The following is a 5,740-nucleotide window of genomic DNA, read 5'->3' as shown; positions in this document are numbered from 1 at the left end:
TTCATCGTGCTTGTACCTACATAAGAATGCTTACCAAGTGAAGAAGACACAACACAATTAGATTGATATTGTGGCAATCCTCTCACTTTACTCCTCTTAACCTCTCTTTTTTTCACTCTAAGGTTGCCACCTTGCTATCACTTACAAGAACACACTTGTACCCATTCTGCTCGTTCTAGACCCCACGTTCAGTAAACCAATTGTCCCAAAAGTTTAAGTGACAAGAAGACATAGACATTATATCAAACCAGACCTCTTCAAAATATTTGCTAAGTGTGAAAGGGACTCTTACCCCTTCTTTAACCTTACATCCCTCCATGGTGTGTGGATAAGTCCTTTGTTGTCGAGGTAGTTACCACCTTTGTAGTGATGTAGTTTATATTGTACCCACCATCAATGACAAGGCCACATCCCAAAGTCCCACAAATTCCAACATTTGTCCTAAGAACTGATTTTGTCTGATCGACATTTAAAACATTGGTCATATTAAAACAGCCATAAATCCCAGCTTAGGAGCAGTTAGGGTGAGTTCTTTCCAACGGCGCCAAGTTTGTGCATTTTTGATTTTGTATAAGGGTGATATGCCTTTCAGAAGTTCTGTTGTTGGACTTAGAAACGTCCAATCCGGAAATTTGTAGTGGTAAAGTAGTGTTTTAACTGTAGTATTGTCTTATTCATTTTAGGGGTTTTTTAGCGGCTAAACCAAGTCCAGATTTAGTTTTTAGAAAGTCTTAGAACGCGTAGTGCTTGGGGGAAAGAGATAAAGTAGAGGAAGTTCAACAATGCTTCAACAACACTAAGGTTCGCCAGTGAAATTCGTCGGGGGTGATCCCTATTGAGGTATATGAGATCTTTTTGTCTTGGATTCACACACGCGCCACTATGTTTAATTCAGCAAGTTTTATATTGATTGAATGGTGAATCTTGAAGTTTTTAATGAACAATCGTTGAAATTTTGTTGGTAGAATTTTTTTATACCTTAAGTTGATTTGATTAATGTTTTTTGTCTCTTTTACGAGTATAAACTATTGGCTATTGGGGATATTAATGATCCTAAGTGTTTGGGGAATGATCTATGGAAGTTTTGGGGGTTTAGAATTGAAAATTGGAGAAGAAAAGTCAAAAAAACCCGTCTACCGGGCCTGGAGCGCCGCGCCTACCAGAGCCCCTCAAGACAGACTTTGTGTCACGACCCAACCCGATGGGCCGTGACTAGTGCCCATTTTGGACACCCACATACAAACGTGCTAAGTATAACCAACTGAAACCAAGACAATATGAAATTTAATCAAATCAAGCCAACCCCAACGTCATATATATATGAGAGGACCTGTCTCATAAGGAGTCATAACCATTCAACCATAACAGCATACGCGAGCCGACAAGGCCGCCACTATTCAAAGCATAATAACATACGTATGCCGACAAGGCTGCCACTACACAATACACGATGATGTACGCAGCCGACAAGGCTGCCCCTGTACAAGCGGACATCCCAAACAAACCATGTCCAGACCATTATCCACAACATATATATACAACCCACATAATTCCACAGACCTCTAAGAGTACATTAGTGATACTCGACGGGACAGGGCCTCGCCATACCCATAGACGAGCAAAAGACTACACAAAAGTTATGTACCAAAACGACTGGGCTCCGGAACAGTGGAGCTCTCCCAATCAGCAGAGTAGATATCCTAGGCGGAAGGATCACCGAGCTGTGCGTCTACACCTGCGGGCATGAAACGCAGCCCCCCGAGGAAAGGGGGGTCAGTACGGACAATGTACTGAGTATGTAAAGCATAAGGTAAAGATGACAGGATACCAATATGGCAAGTCGAAACAAAATATCGCTACACATGTACCCTTTTAAGTGAAAATCATGCATATATTTAACATTTAAGGTGCCCAGCTTCCCTAGTAAGGGGCTCGGCAAAATAATCATCACGTCATCTCCGTCCCGGTGTCACGACCCAACCCGATGGGCCGTGACTAGTGCCCGTTTTGGACACCCACATACAAACTTGCTAAGTATAACCAACTGAAACTAAGACAATAGGGAATTTAATCAAATCAAGCCAACCCCAACGTCATATATATATAAGAGGACCTGTCTCATAAGGAGTCATAACCATTCAACCGTAAAAACATGCGCGAGCCGACAAGGCCGCCACTATTCAAAGCATAATAACATACGTAAGCCGACAAGGCTGCCACTACGCAATACACAATGATGTACGCAGCCAACAAGGCTGCCCCTGTACAAGCGGACATCCCAAACAAACCATGTCCAGACCATTACCCAAAACATATATATACAACCCACATAATGTCCACAGACCTCTAAGAGTACAGTAATGAAACTCGACGGGACAGGGCCCCGCCATACCCATAGACGAGCAAAAGACTACACAAAAAGTTATGTACCAAAACGACTGGGCTCCGGAACAGTGGAGCTCTCCCAATCAGCAGAGTAGATATCCTAGGCGGGAGGATCACCGAGCTGTGCGTCTACACCTGCGGGCATGAAACGCAGCCCCCCGAGGAAAGGGGGGTCAGTACGGACAATGTACTGAGTATGTAAAGCATAAGGTAAAGATGACAGGATACCAATATGGCAAGTCGAAACAAAATATCGCTACACATATACCTTTTAAGTGAAAATCATGCTTATATTTAACATTTAAGGTGCCCAGCTTCCCTAGTAAGGGGCTCGGCAAAATAATCATCACGTCATCTCCGTCATCATCATCATCAAAACCATCCTCATCATCAATCATATATATAATATACATACCCGGCCCTCTAGTGAGGAACTCAGTGACATATGCAAGAAACTTCGCACGAACATTGCCCGGCCCGGGACTTGGTGAAATGATAAATGACTCTATGCACGAGCAGAATATTATGAGCAACCATATGCAATTAAAATCATTTCTTATAACTCAATAGAACAATCAACGTGAACCAGCAAGGAGTATTACCAAAGATTAATGTTTCATCAAGATTATGAACCTTTAATACGATATGGAAACGTAAAATCTCAATGACTCTAAGAAGCACTACCATAGATATGAGAGATCATCATAGCCTTAGACATAGCCGATATATAGAGGAATAATTGTGGAAGCAAGAATATACGTCACCTAGACGCTCTAGAGGTAAGTATCAAACCTGTCCGTTATTCGCTTATTTTTAAAAGTCATGCCAAACAAAGAAAGAAGGGACAGCATTACATACCGTATAATCGAGCCGCACGTCCAATATTTACTGCTCAAGCTATTAATCTATAACAAGCAACAGTCGTGCCGCAATTAGATAAACATCGTGCTTTACTTTCTTGTAAGCTAGCTAATAATCTAATGAAAATTCGGCAGCATTTCCCCTATTTTCCTTACTTCGTCACAATCCGACAACAATCCAAATTATCCACAGCAATACCAATAACACATATAACCCAAAGAATCATATTAAACAGCCCCCTCCCCAAAACTGTTCCGTCTCGCAACCATAGCAGCGAAGCAACGACACACCGAGCGATAATTCGTTTTATAATTCGCAACACATCTACCTTATTGTATTCATCCTTTGGATTATATACTCATAATCAAATTTAACATATACATAATGCCAAAACAGAATTTTCCCGCAGTTTGCTTTAATCAAAACAGCCCAAGCACCAACACGACACCACTAATAATCCGATTATGGTTTCCGTTCATACTTAGCACATTCAATAACTAAAACAAACTTCCTAAGCTACTGGTCACACCCCCATCTTAAAATTAATGGGTAATTAACAAGGGTATTCTAAAGAATTAACACACCAAACAAGGAAATTACTAACCAAATTATTTGCAGCTGCTGGCCAAGAGTTGCAGGGTTGGTTTCTCCATTTCCATGGCTGCCTAAGACAATTGGTGAAGAAGAAGATGATATGCAGCAATGCATTTCACCACTTTATTTAGCATGGAGTGGATTTCTCCACCTCATTTAATAGTATGAAGTGGAGGCAGCCCCCCTCTACACCTGTCCACTATGGCCAGCTCATAATCTGATTTTTTTAATTTTTTTGCCTTGAGTGTTGGGCCCACTGGATTAAATATTAATCAGCCACCAATTATGAGTGGTGGGGCCCACTGGATTAAATTAATCCTAATCAGCCACTAATTAATCCCTCACTTAAAGTTAATGGCACTTACATTAGCCAACTCATACTTAATATCACATTTGGAAATAACATCCTTGCCTAATATTTCTTTACGTCTTCTAGATCACGATGTGCACTACGTATAAAAAAATACGAGGCATAACACCCGGCCCTCTAGTGAGGAACTCGGTGACATATGCAAGAAACTCTGCACGAACATTACCCGGTTCGGGACTCGGTGAAATGATAAATGACTCTATGCACGAGCAGAATATTATGAGCAACCATATGCAATTAAAATCATTTCTTATAACTCAATAGAACAATCAACGTGAACCAGCAAAGAGTATTACCAAAGATTAATGTTTTATCAAGATTATGAACCTTTAATACGATATGGAAACGTAAAATCTCAATGACTCTAAGAAGCATTACCATAGATATTAGAGATCATCATAGCCTTAGACATAGCCGATATATAGAGGAATAATTGTGGAAGCAAGAATATACGTCACCTAGACGCTCTAGAGGTAAGTATCAAATCTGTCCGTTATTCGCTTAAGTTTAAAAGTCATGCCAAGCAAAGAAAGAAGGGACAGCGTTACATACCGTATAATCGAGCCGCACGTCCAATATTTACCGCTCAAGCTATTAATCTATAACAAGCAACAATCGTGCCGCAATTAGATAAATATCGTGCTTTACTTTCTTGTAAGCTAGCTAATAATCTAACGAAAATTCGACAGCACCTCCCCTATTTTCCTTACTTCGTCCCAATCCGACAACAATCCAAATTATCCACAGCAATACCAATAACACATATAACCCAAAGAATCATATTAAACAGCCCCCTCCCTAAAACAGTTCCGTCTCGGCAACCATAGCAGCGAAGCAACGACACACCGAGCGATAACTCGTTTTATAATTCGCAACATATCTACCTTATCGTATTCATCCTTTGGAGTATATACTCATAATCACATTCAACGTATACATAATGCCAAAACAGAATTTTCCCGCAGTTTGCTTTAATCAAAACAGCCCAAGCACCAACACGACACCACTAGTAATCCGATTATGGTTTCCATTCATACTTAGCACATTCAATAACTAAAACAAACTTCCTAAGCTACTGGTCACGCCCCCTTCTTATAATTAATGGATAATTAACAAGGGTATTCTATAGAATTAACACACCAAACAAGGAGATTACTAACCAAATTATTTGCAGCTGCTGGCCAAGAGTTGCAGGGTTGGTTTCTCCATTTCCATGGCTGCCTAAGACAAGTGGTGAAGAAGAAGATGATATGCAGCAATGCATTTCACCACTTTATTTAGCATGGAGTGGATTTCTCCACCTCATTTAATAGTATGAAGTGGAGGCAGCCCCCCTCTACACCTGTCCACTAAGGCCAGCCCACAATCTGATCCCTTTTTAATTTTTGCCTTGAGTGGTGGGGCCCACTGGATTAAATTAATCCTAATCAGCTACCAATTATGAGTGGTGGGGCCCATTGGATTAAATCAATCTAAATTAGCCACTAATTAATCCCTCACTTAAAGTTAATGGCACTTACATTAGCCAAC

At 40.7% G+C, this 5,740-nt stretch overlaps 1 long non-coding RNA gene across 1 annotated transcript; it reads right to left on the bottom strand.

Moving 5' to 3' along the window:
• Window positions 1-2,066: 2,066 nt before the first annotated feature.
• On the bottom strand, window positions 2,067-5,493 carry LOC138339552 (uncharacterized). Its single transcript, XR_011212386.1, has 4 exons — window positions 5,371-5,493; window positions 4,763-4,809; window positions 3,244-3,290; window positions 2,067-2,520 (listed from the first exon to the last, which is right to left on the bottom strand). It is a non-coding gene; the product is annotated as an uncharacterized lncRNA (long non-coding RNA).
• Window positions 5,494-5,740: the final 247 nt, after the last annotated feature.

This window comes from Solanum lycopersicum, chromosome 11, assembly GCF_036512215.1.
Source record: "Solanum lycopersicum chromosome 11, SLM_r2.1".
NCBI lineage: Eukaryota > Viridiplantae > Streptophyta > Magnoliopsida > Solanales > Solanaceae > Solanum > Solanum lycopersicum.
Note: the sequence above shows the minus strand (reverse complement) of the source record. Positions and strands in the feature narration are given on the sequence as shown.